Source organism: Oryctolagus cuniculus, chromosome 4, assembly GCF_964237555.1.
Source record: "Oryctolagus cuniculus chromosome 4, mOryCun1.1, whole genome shotgun sequence".
Classification (NCBI taxonomy): domain Eukaryota; kingdom Metazoa; phylum Chordata; class Mammalia; order Lagomorpha; family Leporidae; genus Oryctolagus; species Oryctolagus cuniculus.
This window is the reverse complement of record NC_091435.1, coordinates 156,830,098-156,848,755: the sequence shown is the minus strand read 5'-3', so window position 1 is coordinate 156,848,755 and position 18,658 is coordinate 156,830,098.

Genomic DNA, 18,658 nt, shown 5'->3' with positions numbered 1-18,658 from the left:
AGACCTCTCTCTCTCTCTCTCTGCCTCTGCTTCTCTGTAACTCTGCCTTTCAAATAAATAAATAAATCTTTTAAAAATTAAATAAAAATTAACATAAAAATACAGAAATAAATTTAAAATAAATAAAAGTTCTTAAAAATTGTAAATTTTGGCAAAGAATACAAACTGGGAGAGGAGGGGGAATTACCAAGGATAAGAAACTTTTGTTATGTGATTGGCAAGACAACTATACAGATGATTAAGTTTTTACAAGAGTCTGCAAGGTTCTAGCCAAGAGAATCTAATCAGTGTGTTGAGTGTTTCTGCCCTAAGCAGAAAGTGTCTCTTGTTCACCTTACTAACACTTGCTTTTTTATCCATAGTTGTAATTCTGATAACTTCCTCAACCAGCACTTGGTGTCTTCCATTAAACACTCAGCAATTACTCTAATTATACCCTGTGACACCTTTCCTGTCTTAAGATGTCTAAAGTAAAGGGCTTGCCTCAGCCTTTATTTTCTTGACATCTTGGCTTCATATTTCATATCAGCATTCTACAGTAAGAACTAAAAGTATGTGTTTTATGTACAAAGGAACATGGACACTTAATTATTGATGAAATTACTGCTGTGCCTACTAAGGGAAGGTAGATAATCCTTTGCTATTAGAAAAAGATTTCCATAGATGATATGCTCAAAGTACAACAATCCTGAAGTTTCTGGCACTGTAGTGGCAATAACATAGAAAGAAGATAAGAGGAAGGGTAGATCAGGGAAGTGTCAACTACTCAGTTACTCATCACCCACGCATTAGAAATGGTATTGAATGCCTCCAACATGCAAAGGACTCTTTAAATGCTTAGAAAATGAATTGGAAATATAAATGCAGTTCCTTCCATCATAGCTGACAACTTAGTGGAGATGGACATTTCAAAATCAATCATATAATTGTCAAAATTACTTTTCTACAGGACTATGGAGAAGCTCATGGTAAAATCGAGCTTATACGCAGGCACTGACAAGGCTTAGGTAATTATGAGAGGCTTTCTTAAGGTACTTTCTTAAGCTGAGCTCTGACGTAAGTATTAACTAGGAGAAGGAAGAAACGGGAGAACATATCAAACAGGAAGAAAGTACGAGAAAGCCCCAAGGCCAAAAAGGGCATAAAGCTTTTAAAGAACTCAAGTTGACTTGTGTGACTAAATTAAAAGAGCTCGGACTTGATGAAATGAGTAAGTAGGCAGGCAACAGAACATCCCTGGCTATGGGAATCCTACAAGTGATTTAATAGTTATTCTAAGAATGATATGAAATTATTTCGGGATTTTAGCATGTGTGTATTCACTAGACCACAATTATATTTCTATACCTCAGTTTGACTAAAAGGTAGAACATGGATTGAGGAAAAGAGAGAAAAATTTAAAAATAAGTCAGGGACCTCTACTAATTGAGAAATGATGTGTAAGCATGGATGGTAATAATGGAGTAAAGCGGAATGATTCCACATATACAAAAGTGAAAGGATTTTAGATATGAAAGATCACAGGGAAGGGTTTTAAGGCATAACTCACAAGTCCTTGACTTGCATAATCTGACATAAAATAATGGCCACTCACTAGAGCAGGGTAAACTGGCGGAGGTTTGGTTTTAGTAGGAAGATAATGAATTAGTATTTTTAATAAATTGAGTATGAAATACCAGTAGGATACCTTGATGGTATAGTCAAGAAAGCAGAAATACACAGAGGTGAATTAAACAGGGCTATCGAGGAGGAGATCTGTACACAGTTGTCCCACAATATGTGCAGAGGATTGTTTCCAAAAGCACCATAGATCTCAGACTCCCCAGTTGCTCAAGTTCCCTTAAACAGCATAATATTTGCATGTAACATATGCACATCCTCCAATAGTCTATAAATAATGTCTACATTAATTATAAAAATCTGACACAATGCAAATGTTATGTAAATAATTATACTCTATCATGAAAAGAATAAAAATTCTATAAATGTTTAGTAGAGAAATATTCTGAATATTATCAATTCACAGTTTGTTGAATCCAGAAATGTGGAATCAGTAAAAATGGAGGATCAACTGCACGAACCAGCCATGTGTTGCTAAACGACAGGGATATGCACTGAGAAATATATTATTGCTGTACAAACATCATGGAGTGTACTTATAAGAACTAAGATGGTTGCAATGTCACTGTGTGATATAATCTTATGGCTCCACCATCATATATGAAATCTGTTTATCAAAACTTCATTATGCAACACATGACCACACACACTTTGTCCATATACACACACATGCACACACACACATATATAGTACATATAGTATATAATGTATATATTGCATATATAATACAGCATGTATTATGTACATAATGACCAAATGAATGAAAGTTTTGTACATATACACCCCCATGTTTGTGTGTGTGTATGAGTGTGTATGTGTATATATATGTCTCATAGTCTACTCAGGCTTCAGACTAGGTAACTTTATGTAACAGAACATTATTTCTCATAGTTCTGGAAACTGGAATGGCCCAGATCAATGCAACAGCGGATTTCATATCTGGTTAGAGCCCCATTGATTATAGGTAGTGCCTTCTTATTGGTGAAAGAGGCTAGCTAGGTACCTGCAATCACTTTTAAAAGGGAATTAATTTGAATCATGAGAACTTAACATCTCTAGATATTTCTAGAGGGAAAGAGGTAATAAACATCTACACAAAGATCTACACATTCTTTTGTTCATTTTTTTGAGATTGTTTATTAATTTATTTGCAAGACAGAGTAACAGGGAGAGAAAGAGTAAGACACAAAAAGTTCTTCCAACCCATGGTTCACACTCTAAATGTTGCCAACAACAAGAGCTGGGCCAGGCTGAAGCCAAGAGTCAGAAATTCCATCCACATGGGTAGCAGGAATTCAAGTATGTAATTCATTATCAACTGCCTCCCACAATGGTTATATTAGGAAACCAGATAAGAAGTTCAAGTGAGACTCAAAACAGGTACTCTGATAGGGAAGGTGGGCATAGCTAACAGTGTCTTAACTCACTGCACTGCAATACTTGCCCCATTTGTTCATTGAAAATGCATATTCAGTACCTACTGTGAAGTGCTAAGGGTCCATCAATAAGCAGATAAGTTATAAACATAATTGATAGCTAAATTATATAATTTGTTGTAAGGTGATAAATGCAATGGAGAAAAAAATGCACAGAAATTAGATTTCAGTCCTGAGAACAGTCATTGCAATATTAAATTAGATGGCCAGGTTGGGGATAATTGAGAAACTGACATAGTAGGAAACAGTTGAGGTAAATGAAAGCATGAGTCAGGTTTACATATCTAGAGGGCGAGTACTGAAAGCAAACAGCCAGTGAGAAGACCCTTAAAATGGATGATGGCTGGTGTGTTCAAAAAAACATGTCATTGTGTTTTTTCAATGTAAACAAGAAGGGAGATTTGAGAGAAGTCAGAGGAGCAGAGGAAGTGGGGGCTAAAGCATAGAGGTGTCACGGACCAATGCATGGTCTATGTGAAGTGGAAAATTATTGAAGGGTTTTATTTAAATGCTGGTATGATCACACACACACACACACACACACAGAGAGAGATTGATTTATTTATTTGAAAGGCAGTGTTACAGACAGAAAGAGAGAGAGAGAGAAAGAAAGAAGGATCTTCCATTTGCTGGTTCACTCCCCAAATGGCTGCAACAGCCAGGGCTGGGCCAGGCCAAAGCCAGGAGCCAGGAACTTCATCTTGATCTCCCACTTTGGGGAAGGGGCCCAAGGTCATGGGCCATCTTCTACTGTATTCTCAGGTGCACTAACAGGGAGCTGAATTGGAAGTGGAGCAGCCAGGAATGAAACCCCATATCCATAAGGGATGTTGGCATCATAGGCAGCAGCTTATCCCATTATGCCACAATGCTCTCCACTTATGTTTTTAAAGGACAATTCTAGGTGTTGTATTGAGAGTACATCACAGACAAGGTAATCCCATGTCCCAGGTTTCCTTGGATGGAGGGGTCTCCTAAGACAATTACTTTCAATGCTAAAACCAAGAAAAGTCCCAAAAAACTTGGAATAGTCATTCACCTTAACAATATGCAAGGTAATTAAAAACAAAAATAGGAAAAATGAATTAGGAGACCACCACAAATATCTGAAGCAATTATGGTGCTTATAAGCAAGATGACAGCTAAGGAGTTGGCAAAGTGATCCTATTATAGATTTACTCTGAAATTAAAAATGAATGAAGCTTTTGAAGGCCTGGACAGTGTGTCATGACATAGAGAGGCCAAATATTATTCCAACTGAAAAGATTCAATCACCACTAACTGAGTTGGACAAGGATATGGACAGAATGTGATTTTTAGGAAAAAATGTTCAATGTTGGTCATGTTGAACTTGAAATGTACATTACGCATACAAATGGAGATATTATTAGACAGTTAAATGTAAAAATGTGTTGTAAAATCTGGTATGCAAATCTTCTCTTGGGAGACATCTGAAAGTGTTGCCAAACAACACCCCAAACTAGTTGTAGGCATTGTTGCAGAACTCTCGAACTGGGTCTTCTCAAACAATGTGCAGAAAGCCAATCATTGACTGGGGTGGTGGAAGAAAGTAGGTATTTATAGCAAAGAGCAGAGTAAGGAGCTAGGAAGCTATTGTTTAATTCCCAGGCTCCCCAAGGAGTTAGGGGTGAAGGTTCTTATAGATTGAAACTGGGGCTGAGAGATTTGTGATCAGTTTGTGTCCAAGTTCCTAGTTGGTCAGTGGTGTTCATAAGCTTCCTTTGATTGGTCAGTGATACCATGATTTTTAGGGAATTTATGATGGTGAGGTGGGCTCTAGTTGGTCTGGGGGTAACCTGAAGGTGGCAGATACATTCTGCCTGGACCAGGAATTCCTGACACAAACCAACCCAGGACAATACTGGACATCATGTTTTTTATCTATTGGAGAAGAAAACCACTCCTTGAGTCTGGTGTTTAAAATCTTCTAAGGTCCATTGCAGTACTCCCTTAAGTCAGTGAATGACAGACAAGAGGCTGGGTTCTGCTTTTACATTATAGGGATTAGTTTCAAAAGGAAATAGCATTTAATACTAGAAGAATCAGCAGGGATATATAAAGAAAAGGAAGGCCCATGGTTAGATGCAATCACCTACCTAAAGCATATGGAATGTAGGGAATGCCAATATTTAAGACTCCAACATTTCAAAATGGAAGAAAGCCTGGCAAATAAAACTGGAACTGAGGAAATTAAAAGCATAAGTTAGGAGAAGAGCAGAAACACCAAGGGAGGAATTAAAAATTTGATTCACTCTAGTAATTGAAGGAAAGCAATGATTGTTCTTTGGTGATAGTCCAAGAATAAATAATAATCTCCAGAACCAGTTTTAAAACCATCCCAACTGGTCATTGATAACTTGTAAGGCTACATATGGATTCAGTAACTATGCATTTCAAAGGCAGCCAATTGGCAACAACTTCATTCCAACAAAACTAAGGATTAACCTATCCTTAAACATAGCCACATTGAAAAATCTATCAGGCTCTGAACTCTAAACCTTCCCAAAACCTACAAATGTTCGAGAAGGATGGTGCATTTCAAATATAGCTCACCCTTCCTTTAGTACACATACATACAGGGGGCTTTAAAAAGTTTGTGAAAAAATACATTCATTTGGTGGCAAAATAACTTGAAATATCTGCATATTTTTCATAACATGTATTTTCCGTGAACTTTTCTAAGATCCTGCATATATCTTTTTTGATGATGAATTCAGTCTCTATCTTCAACAGCAAGTTTCAAAACGGAGATCGTTATCAGAAGTATGTGACTCAAAATTCAGATAAAGATCAAAGGTGCCCACTGGATTTACCAACATGCAAGTTATTGGTAACTTTTTAAGAGTCATTTGAATAGTGTTGGGTATCAGAAGTGAATAGTTCGAGGAGTGAGTGGGAGTTGATGAAAATGAAGATAGCAAAGAGAGATATGTTGTAGATTTTTTAAAAAATATGCTATTTTTAAGAATGATTTTAGATTTACAACAGAATTGCAAAGATAGAACAGAGAGTTTCCATACGAACTACACCCAGTATCTCCTATTGTTAGCATCTTACATGAGGGAACATGTAGTTTCCAGAAATTTCACTCTGAACAGGAAAGACATGGCTGAGCAGTTATAGGGGAAGCTGAGGTTAAAGGGATTTTGTCATTTGAATAATCATCAGTCCCTTTCACTGCTTTCTTTTCTGTCCATTTGTGTAAGATGGGCCAGACCTGGTAACTAAATGATGTTTGTAATAATCCTGAAAACAGAAGGAAGGTAAAGACAGAGTTGAGAAACTGTAACTTCTTAGAAAATTTAGGATTGGTATGTGTGATCTTAGACAGAAGTGCTTTCTTAGCTTCATGTTTTTTAATGCACACCACATCTTTGACAACATTCCAGGGAAAATCTGAAGTGCTTCTCCCATTCTAAAGAACAGACCTGGACCTTACAGCTGTAGTTATTACAGCTCATGTCTGTTATGGTATGAAAATATCTTCATGTGCAAGTTGTCTATATGATTTCATTGAAAATATTTTATCCTATCTCCAAATGCTATAGTCCGAAAAGATACTGCGACTCCCCATATTCACAGGATATGACAGAACCTGGAACTGTGGGACTTTTCATTTTTCTCTAACAATCTCATTAAGCTACAGCACATCTGAAAGTGACAAAAGTGAAACAGTATGTATCATGAACATGATTGTGACCAGGACCCTTTGGTTCCTTTCAATAACAGGAAATAAGAAATTCCATAATATTTGTGACAACAATAAATGAGAATTTACATATTAAATAATGCAATTTAAATTAATAGGATGCTTTTTATTTTTTTATTTTTTATTTTATTTATTTATTTATTTATTTATTTTTTATCTTTTATTTAATGAATATAAATTTCCAAAGTACGACTCATGGGTTACAATGGCTTTCCCCCCCCCATACCGTCCCTCCCACCCACAACCCTCCCCTTTCCCACTCCCTCTCCCCTTCCATTCACATCAAGATTCATTTTCGATTATCTTAATATACAGAAGATCAGCTTAGTATACATTAAGTAAGGATTTCAACAGTTTGCTCCCACACAGAAACATAAAGTGAAAAATAATAGATGATTTTTTTTAAATGATGATGAAATCAGATCAGACCTATTGTCATGTTTAATCCCAGTGAGAGTCAAGTTGGGAATTGATAATTTCTTTTCTTTTTTTTTTTTTTTTTTTTTACAGAAGATCAGTTTAGTGTACATTAAGTAAAGATTTCAATCGTTTGCACCCCCATAGAAACACAAAGTGAAATATACTGTTTGAGTACTCGTTATAGCATTAAGCCTCAATGTACAGCACATTAAGGACAGAGATCCTACATGAGGAGTAAGTGCACAGTGACTCCTGTTGTTGACTTTACCAATTGACACTCCTGTTTATGGCATCAGTAATCTCCCTATGCACCAGTCATGAGTTTCCAAGGCTATGGAAGCCCCTTGAGTTCTCCGACTCTTATCTTGTTTAGACACGGTCATAGTCAAAGTGGAGGTTCTCTCCTCCCTTCAGAGAAAGGCACCTCCCTCTTTGAAGACCTGTTCTTTCCACTGGGATCTCACTCACAGAGATCTTTTTGCCAGAGTGTCTTGGCTTTCCATGCCTGAAATACTCTCATGGGCTTTTCAGCCAGATCCGAGTGCCTTTAGGGCTGATTCTGAGGGCAGAGTGCTATTTAGGACATCCGCCATTCTATGAGTCTGCTGAGTATCTCACTTCCCATGTTGGATCACTCTCCCCTTTATTTATTCTATCGGTTAGTGTTAGCAGGTACTAGACTTGTTTATGTGCTCCCTTTGACTCTTAGTCCTTTCATTATGATCAATTGTGAACTGAAATTGATCACTTGGACTAGTGAGATGGCATTGGCACATGCCACCTTGATGGGATTGAACTGGAATCCCCTGGTATGTTTCCAACTCTACCAATTGGGGCAAGTCAGCCCGAGCATGCCCCAAATTATACATCTCTTCCCTCTCTTATTCCCACTCTTATGTTTAACAGGGATCACCTTTCAGTTAATTTTCAACACTTAAGAATAACTGTGTGATAATTACAGAATTAAACCAGTCATATTAAGTAGAAGAGACAAAAAAAATACTAAGAGGGATAATGTATTAAGTTGTCCATTAACAGTCAGGGCTATGCTGATCAAGTCACCATTTCTCATAGTGTCCATTTCACTTCAGGAGGTTTCCTTTTTGGTGTTCAGTCAGTTGTCACCGATCAGGGAGAACATATGGTATTTGTCCCTTTGGGACTGGCTTACTTCACTCAGCATGATGTGTTCCAGATTCCTCCATTTTGTTGCAAATGACTGGATTTCGTTGTTTCTTACTGCGGTATAGTATTCTAAAGAATACATATCCCATAATTTCTTTATCCAGTCTACCGTTGATGGGCATTTAGGTTGGTTTCAGGTCTTGGCTATTGTGAATTGTGCTGCAATAAACATTAGGGTGCAGACCTCTTTTTTGTTTGTCAATTTAAACTCCTTTGGGTAAATTCCAAGGAGTGGGATGGCTGGGTCGAACAGTAGGGTTATATTCAGGTTTCTGAGGAATCTCCAGACTGATTTCCATAGTGGCTTGACCAGTTTGCATTCCCACCAACAGTGGGTTAGTGTCCCTTTTTCCCCACATCCTCTCCAGCATCTGTTGTTGGTAGACTTCTGTATGTGAGCCATTCTAACCGGGGTGAGGTGGAACCTCATTGTGGTTTTGATTTGCATTTCCCTGATTGCTAGTGACCTTGAACATTTTTTCATGTGCCTGTTGGCCATTTGGATTTCCTCTTTTGAAAAATGTCTATTGAGGTCCTTGGCCCATCTCTTAAGTGGGTTGTTGGTTTTGTTTTTGTGGAGTTTCTTGATCTCTTTGTAGATTCTGGTTATTAACCCTTTATCTGTTGCATAGTTTGCAAATATTTGTTCCCATTCTGTCGGGTGTCTCTTCACTCTCCTGACTGTTTCTTTTGCAGTACAGAAACTTCTCAATTTGATGCAATCCCAATAGTTGATTTTGGCTTTGACTGCCTGTGCCTCCCGGGTCTTTTCCAGAAATTCTTTGCCTGTGCCAATATCTTGAAGGGTTTCTCCAATGTTCTCTAATAACTTGATGGTGTCAGGACGTAGATTTAGGTCTTTAATCCACGTTGAGTGAATTTTTGTGTAAGGTGTAAGGTAGGGGTCTTGCTTCATGATTCTGCACGTGGAAATCCAGTTTTCCCAGCACCATTTATTGAATAGACTGTCCTTGCTCCAGGAATTAGTTTTAGATCCTTGATCAAATATACGTTGGCTGTAGATGTTTGGGTTGATTTCTGGTGTTTCAATTCTGTTCCATTGGTCTATCCATCTGTTTCTGTACCAGTACCATGCTGTTTTGATTACAACTGCCCTGTAGTATGTCCTGAAATCTGGTATTGTGATGCCTCCGGCTTTGTTTTTGTTGTACAAGATTGCTTTAGCTATTCGAGGTCTCTTGTGCCTCCATATGAATTTCAGCATCAATTTTTCTAGATCTGAGAAGAAGGTCTTTGGTAACTTGATTGGGATTGCATTGAATCTATAAATTGCTTTTGGGAGAATGGACATTTTGATGATGTTGATTCTTCCAATCCATGAGCATGGAAGATTTTCCATTTTTTGGTATCCTCTTCTATTTCTTTCTTTAAGATTTTGTAATTTTCATCGTAGAGATCTTTAACGTCCTTGGTTAAGTTTATTCCAAGGTATTTGATTGTTTTTGTAGCTATTGTGAATGGGATTGATCTTAGCAGTTCTTTCTCAGTCATGGCATTGCTTGTGTATACAAAGGCTGTTGATTTTTGTGCATTGATTTTATATCCTGCCACTTTGCCAAACTCCTCTATGAGTTCCAATAGTCTCTTAGTAGAGTTCTTTGGATCCTCTAAGTACAGAATCATATCATCTGCAAAGAGGGATAGTTTGACTTCTTCCTTCTTGATTTGTATTCCTTTGATTTCTTTTTCTTGTCTGATGGCTCGGGCTAAAACTTCCGGAACTATGTTAAATAGCAGTGGTGAGAGTGGGCATCCCTGCCTGGTGCCAGATTTCCGTGGAAATGCTTCCAACTTTTCCCCATTCAATAGGATGCTGGCTGTGGGTTTTTTATAAATTGCTTTGATTATATTGAGGAATGTTCCTTCTATACCCAATTTGCTTAGAGTTTTCATCATGAAAGGGTGTTGAATTTTATCAAATGCTTTCTCTGCATCAATTGAGATAATCATATGGTTTTTCTTTTGCAGTCTGTTAATGTGGTGAATCACATTGATTGATTTGCGAATGTTGAACCATCCCTGCATACCAGGGATGAATCCCACTTGGTCTGGGTGGATGATTTTCCTGATGTGTTGTTGTACTCTATTGGCCAGAATTTTATTGAGGATTTCTGCGTCTATGTTCATCAGGGATATTGGTCTGTAATTTTCTTTCAGTGCTGCATCTTTCTCTGGCTTAGGGATTAAGGTGATGCTGGCTTCATAGAAAGAATTTGGGAGGATTCCCTCTTTTTTGATTGTTCTGAATAGTTTGAGAAGAATTGGAGTTAGTTCTTCTTTAAATGTCTGGTAGAATTCAGCAGTGAATCCATCTGGTCCTGGGGTTTTCTTTGTTGGGAGGGCCTTTATTACTGTTTCAATTTCTGTTTCAGTTATGGGTCTATTTAGGTTTTCTATGTCTTCATGGTTCAATTTTGGTAGATTGCATGTGTCCAGGAATCTATCCATTTCTGATAGGTTTTCCTGTTTGCTGGCATACAGGTCCTTGTAGTAATTTCTGATGATTCTTTTTATTTCTGTGGTGTCTGTTGTTATGTTTCCTTTTTCATCTCTGATTTTATTGATTTGGGTCTTTTCTCTTCTTTTTTTAGTTAGTTGGGCCAATGGGGTGTCAATTTTGTTTATTTTTTCAAAAAACCAGCTTCTCGCTTGGCTGATTTTTTGTAATGTTTTTTTTTGGATTCAATCCTGTTAATTTCTTCTCTGGTTTTAATTATTTCTCTTCTCTTACTAGATTTGGGTTTGGTTTGCTGCAGTTTTTCTAGGTCCTTGAGGTGCGCTGAAAGCTCACTTATTTGGTGCCTTTCCAATTTCTTGATATAGGCACCTATTGCTATAAATTTGCCTCTCAATACTGCTTTTGCTGTATCCCATAAGTTTTGATATGTTGTGTTGTTGTCTTCATTTACTTCCAGAAAGTTTTTGATTTCTCTTTTGATTTCTTGAATGACCCAGTGTTCATTCAGGAGCATGTTGTTCAGTCTCCATGTGTTTGCATACTTTCTGGGGTTTCCTGAGTTGCTAATTTCCAACTTCATCCTGCTGTGGTCTGAGAAGCTGCATGGTATGATTCTAATTCTTTTAAATTTGCTGAGACTTGCTTTATGGTCTAGTATGTGATGAATCCTAGAGAAGGTTCCATGCACTGCTGAGAAGAATGTGAAGTCTGTAGATGTAGGGTTGAAAGTTCTGTAGATATCTGTTAGATCCATTTGGGCAATAGTGTCAATTAAATCTGCTGTTTCCTTGTTGATCTTCTGTCCGGATGATCTGTCTATTTCTGAGAGTGGAGTATTGAAGTCCCCCAGTACTATTGTATTGGAATCTAAATCTCCCTTTAAGTCCCTTAACATATCTTTTAAATAGACCGGTGCCCTGTAATTAGGTGCATATACATTTATAATAGTTACATCTTCCTGTTGAATTGAACCCTTAATCATTATATAGTGTCCCTCTTTGTCTCTCTTAACAGTTTTTGTATTAAAGTTTATTTTGTCTGATATTAATATGGCTACACCTGCTTCTTTTTGGTTTCTGTTGGCATGGAATATCTTTTTCCAACCTTTCACTTTCAGTCTGCATGCCTCTTTGTTAGAGAGATGTGTTTCTTGTAGGCAACAAATAGTTGGGTTGTGTTCTGTGAGCCAGTCAGCCAAACGGTGTCTTTTAACTGAAGAATTCAGACCATTAATGTTCAATGTGACTATTGATACGTAGTGACTTTGCCCTGCCATTTTCCCGGAAATATTTTCTAGTATATGCTTTGAGCTTCCCATGCTCTTTTACTGGTAGGTGTTCTTCCTTTCCCTTCTTTCATATTGATGGCCGTGTTTCTGTGTTTCTGAGTGTAGCACATCTTTAAGTATCTTTTGCAGGGCCGGACGAGTGGCCACAAAGTCTTTCAATTTCTGTTTGCTATGAAAGGTCTTTATTTCACCTTCATTCACAAATGAGAGCTTTGCAGGATATAATATTCTGGGCTGGCAATTTTTCTCTCTTAGCACCTGTGCTATGTCTCGCCATTCCCTCCTAGCCTGTAGTGTTTCTGATGAGAAGTCTGCTGTGAGTCTGATTGGAGATCCTCTGAGAGTAATCTGACGTTTCTCTCTTGCACATTTTAGGATCTTTTCTTTATGTTTCACTGTGGTAAGTTTAATTACCACGTGTCGTGGTGAGGATCTCTTTTGGTCATGTTTATTGGGGGTTCTATGAGCTTCCTGTACTAGGATATCTCTGTCCTTCTCCAAACCTGGAAAGTTCTCTGCTAGTATCTCACTAAAAAGGCCTTCCAATCCTTTCTCCCTCTCCATGCCTTCAGGAACTCCTAGAACTCGAATGTTGGTTTTTTTAATAGTATCCTGTAGGTTCCCAACAATATTTTTTAGATTTCTAATTTCCTCTTCTTTTCTTTGGTTTGACTGTATGTTTTCCTGTGCTCTATCTTCTAAGTCCAATATTCTCTCTTCTGCTTCACCCATTCCGTTTTTAAGGCTTTCTAATGTGTTTGTCATTTGATCTATTGAGCTCTTCATTTCATTTTGATTTCTCTTCACTATAACACTTTCCTGTTCTACCAGTTTCTGAGTTTCATTTTGACTCTTCCTTAAAATTTCATTTTCACGAGAGAGATTTTCAATCTTGTCCATTAAGGATTTCTGTAGTTCAAGGATTTGCTTTTGAAAACTTCTAAATGTTCTTATCATAAATTTTTTGAAATCCGTATCTTCCATTTCTTCTATCTCATCATCTTCATAATCTTGGCTTTGGGTGTTTTGTTTATTTGGAGGCATCATAGTGTCATCGTTGATCTTGCTCCCTCTATTTCTGTGTTTGTTACTCAGCATAGTTAATTCTTCTTGCGTCACTGTGGGTTTTTTTTTTTTTTTTATACTGTGTCCGTGTTAAGTGGACTGCCTGCTGTTGGAGGAGCCTTGGGGGCTTGAGATGGGTGCGGCCTGAGAGCTCTGCCTGGTTCTTCCTGGTTAAGGGTGTGCAAAGGTGACACCCTCAGGTTATGCGTGGTAAATCTCTCTCTTTTTATTTATTTATGTATTTTATTTATTCAGGGGGTAAGTAACACCGCATGGCAAGGCCGTGCAGAATTGATGGTATTTCGCTTCCAGTCTTTGGCTCCTCTGGACTCCCACTGGGTTGCCTAGGCTACTGGATTGTAGTGACTCAGTTCCTTAGCTCTCCCCCATTGATATGTAAATCCAGAGAGGAGGCCTGCTCTTTGTCTCTTGGGAATTCTTCAAGCCTTGCAGCCTTGTAACCTTTGCAAGGTTAGGGGGAAGAGAAACCCCGAAGCTTTTTTTTCCTTCTTTCCGGTAGTGAGTTTGCTGCACTTTCCGGCCCCCCTCTAGATTCTGACCCCCGTTTTCCCACCAATGCCTCGGGTTATTGAGCTCACCTCCCCTTCCAGCGCCGATGTGTGGACTCGGTGCCCTGAGCGTCCCAAGTCTCCCCGCTGTTGTCTGTGTGGCATGCACTCCCCTTCGAGCACTGGCGCGCAGACCCTGGGGCTTCCGCGGCTCGGTCCCGCGACTTGGCTTCCGCGCGGTGGGCGACCTTGTTCTCCCAGTAGGTCCTCCGATTCATCCAGAAGGGTTTCCCCTGCAATATTTTCCTGGTTCTTTTTTCTGCGGCTACTGTAACTCCCCTTTTATTAAACTAAATTTTCCCGGACTATCGGTGCGCGCCCTCACTATTCCGCCATCTTGGCTCCGCCCCAATAGGATACTTTTGAAATTATTTCTCAAAGAGACAAGGAGTGAAAAAAAACAGGATACAACAGAAAAAAAAAAAAGTTCAGATGGTTCTAGGAGGTAAGTCCATTGCCCACGCTTCCAAGAACAGCATCAAGGACAAAAGCAGGGTGGTAAGCAGAACTACTTCCTTTCCCTTCCCGCTACATGCCATTCCTCTCATGTGGGGAGTAGGAGCATTTTCTCCTTGACACCGGTAGTTCTAAAGCATATTTTCTCTTCTGTTCTCCAAAACCAAAGTTTATGTACCAGTCAGGTTTCAACAAACATCAGAACTCTAGTAACAGAAAAGGCACACACAAATAGACCAAGAGGCCTTTTGCTGCCATAATATACAGTCTGTGAGGTATGCAGAATTGAGGCCAAACAACCTGGTAATGGCCATATTTTTGCTTATCTGGACTTCTTTCAACAGAACCCTTTTCCAAGTGCCTTGCCTCTTTTTCACCCAACTTGTACTTACATTACTGAAAGCGGATGAGATCTGACTTGGGTAAGTTCCAGTTCTTCATTTTCAGGTAATCTGTGCAGGCATTAATGCTGTCTGAAATTGCAAGAAAATAAGCAGGCTGAATGTCACTCCACGGATAGGGAAGAAGGATGCTACCACAGGCACCGAGTGGTTCTGCAAACCACCTCAAATGGAAAGTGTAACAGGAATACCGAAGACAAGAATGCAATCTGGGAATAACCAGTACATGAGGAACAACATCATGCCTTCTGCTTTGCAGAGTAAGCAACATTTAGAGAACAGCATGGATCCCAGTAAAGGCATGTACCAACAATCGGCATAAAAACCTCAGGTACACATGTTGCACTGAATTCTTCCAAATCTGCTCTAGGTGATACTACTTTAGGAGCATATATTTTCCCATTTAGAAGAGGAAAAATAACATGCAAATGTCACATAATTACATATTAAATAACTTGTTTTTATTCAAGCAATTCTGGACCTCCTGAGGCCCCTCAACACTGCAGTCTTTTCTCAAATTGCATCCTAGTTCTTTCAGATGCTGTCTTCGCTAAAATCTCAAATCAGAGTTTTATCATCATCCTTCATCCTATCAGGGAAGTAGGGCAGAGGAGAGAGCCCTGGCACAGCCTTCCACAGGATATGAATGCTATGGCTGGTGTCCCCTCTAAACTAGTTAATCATTTGGTGCAAGGTACACCATCATAAATTCTGAAGCTGGGATGAAACATCAGACAGGTAAGTTATTTACTTCCCCATTGTGTTTTAAAGGAAGCTAACTTCCCCAGAAATAATTGTTAAAGGCTATACAAGGAAGGAGTCATTGGGAAGAGCCTGGAAATTTCTTTCTCTCTTTTTTTTAAAAGATTTATATATTTACTTTAATGCAATGGTTATAGAGAGTGGTGGAGACACAGAGAGAGAAAGAGAGAAAGAGAGAGAGAGAGAGAGAGAGAGAGAGAGAGAGAGAGAGAGATCCTCCATCCACTGGTTCACTCCCAAGATGGCTGCAATGGCCAGGGGTTGGCCAGCCAAAGTCAGGAACAAGGAGCCAGATGCCAGGAGCCAAGAGCTTCCTCTGCATCTCCCTTGTGGTTAGCATGGGCCCAAGCACTGGGCCGTCTTCCACTGTTCTTCTCAGGCTGTTAGCAGGAAGCTGGATTAGAAGTAGAGCAGCCAGGACTCAAACTGGCTTCCATATGGGATGCTGGCATCTCAGGCAGTGGCTTTACCTGCTATGCCACAGCACCAGCCCCCAGTTTATTTCTCTTTAACATCAGGATAATACCTTCTTCACTTGTTTTGCAAAATACCATAAAAAGTGATTTGAGCTAATGTCTGAGAAACAGAAAGCATTCTGTAAAGACCAAGATCTAAACGGTTTCAAAAGGGAAAAGCCCTGGGTCAGATGACTTCACTGCTGAATTCTACCACTTTTAAAGAACCAATTCGAATTCTTCTTAAACTATTCAAAACAATTCAAAGGGAGGGCATACTCCAAAACTCCATGAGGCCAGTGTCATCTTAATTTCAAAACCAGAAGGTGATACAAGAAAGACTGATATCCCTGATGAACACTGAAGCAAAGAACCTCGACAAGATACAAGCTAATCAAATTCAACAACACATAAAAAATATCATCCACCCAGACCAAGTGGGATTTATTCCTGGGTGCAAGTATGATGAAACATATGCAAATCAATAAACGTGTTATATCACATTAACAAACTGACAAATAAAAACCGCATGATTATCTTAATAAATGCAGAGAAAGCATTTGATAAAATATAACATCTTTGGGGCTGGTGACATGGCATAACAGGTAAAGCCATTGCTTGTAGTGCTGGCATCCCATATGGATACTGGTTCAAGTCCCAGCTGCTCCACTTCTGATCCAGCTCTCTGCTATGACCTGGGAAAGCAGTAGAAGACGGCCCAAGTCCTTGGGCCCCTGTACCCAAGTGGGAGACCTGAAAGAATCTCCTAGTTCCTGGCTTTAGATTGGTGCAGCTCTGGTCATTGTGGCCATCTGGGGAGTGAACCAGCAGATGGAAGACCTCTCTCTCTCTCTCTCTCTCTCCATCTCTCTCTCTCTCTCTCTCTGCATCAGCTCTCTGTAACTTTGCCTTTCAAATAAATAAATAAATCTTTTTTAAAAAACACAACATCTTTTCATGATAAAGAATCTTAAGCCAAATGGGTATAGAAGGAACATAGCTGAACACAATTAAGGCACTATATGACAAACACACATTCAGTATCATATAAAATAGGGAAAAGTTGGAAGCATTTCCACAAATATCTTGAAACACACAAGACCCACTTTCACCACTGCTATTCAATATAGTTCTGGAAGTTTTAACCAGAGCCAAATTGGAAAGGGGGATGTTAAATTATGCCTGTTTGCAGATGACATGATGCCATATATAGGGGAAACCAAAAATTCTACTAAGAAACTGTTGGAACTCACAAAAGAGTTTGGCAGGGGATGGCTTTGCTTCCACCTGCAGCACTGGCATACCATATGGGCACTGGTTCATGTCCCAGATGCTCTTCTTCCAATCCAGCTCCCTGCTTATGGACTGGGGGAGCAGTGGAAGATGGTCTAAGTGCTAGAGCTCCTGTACCCATGTGAGAGACCTGGAAGGAGATCCTGGCTCCTGGCTTTGGATCCAACCAGCTCCAGCCACTGCGGCCATTTGGAGAGCAAACCAGTGGATGGAAGGCCTTTCTCTCTGTCTCTCCCTCTGTCTATAAATCTACCTCTCAAGTAAATATATAAAATCTTTAAAAAAGAGTTTGTCAAAGTTGCAGGTTATAAAATCAACACACAAAAATCAGTAGCCTTTGTATACACAGACAATGTAATTGTTGAGGAAGAATTTATTACATCAGTCCCATTCACAATGGTTATAAAAAACTTAAATATCTTGGAATAACTTTAACCAAAGATGTGAAAGATCTCTACAATGAAAACTACAAAATAATAAGGAAAGGAGAGAGGAAGACAGAAGACACATAAAAATGGAAGAATCTCCCATGTTCATAGCTTGAAAGAATTATTATAAACAGAATATCTATACTACCCATAGCAATTTAGAGATTCAGTGTGACTGCAACCAAAATACCAAGGAAATTCTTCTCAGATCTAGAAAAAAACAGAGCTAAAATTCATATGGAAAAGAAGAGAGCATGAATAGCTAAAGCAATCTTAAACAGCAAAAACAAAACCTGAGACATAATGAGACCAGATTTGAAGACATACTACAGGGAAGTTATAATCAAAACAGCCTGGTACTAGCAAAAAAATAGACATGTAGACCAGTGGAACAGAACAGAAACACCAGAAATTAATCTACACATCTGCAACAAACTAATCTTTGACAAAGGAGCTAAAACTAATCACCAGAGAAAAGACAGTTTTTTCAACAAATGGTACAAGGGAAAATGGGTCTCCATGTGTAGAAGTATGAAAAAAGACCCCTACCTTACACCTTATACAAAAATCAACTTTGGAATGGCACTGTGGTGCAGCAGGTGAAGCCATTGCCAGAGATGCTGGCATCCCATATGGGTGCTGGTTGGGTTCCAGATGCTCCCCTCCCAATCCAGCTACCTGCTGATACCTGGGAAAGCCACAGAGGATGACCCAAGTGCTTGTGGGAGACATGGAAGAAGCTCTTGGCTCCTGGCTTGGGACTATCCCAGCCCCAGCCTTTGCAGCCATTTGAGGAGTGAATCAACAAATGAAATCTCTCTCTCTCCCTCTTTCACTTCCTCTCTCTCTCCAACTATGTCTTTCAAATAAATATTAAAAACATCCTCTCAATGGATAAAGGATCTAAATCTACAACCTGATATCATCACATTACTAGAGGGAAACATGAGGGAACATTGTAAAATATTGGCATAGGCAAAGACTTCTTGAAAAGACTCCAGAAGCACAGGCAATAAAAGCAAAAATAGACAAAGGGAATACATCAAGTTAAGAAATGTCCACACAGAAAA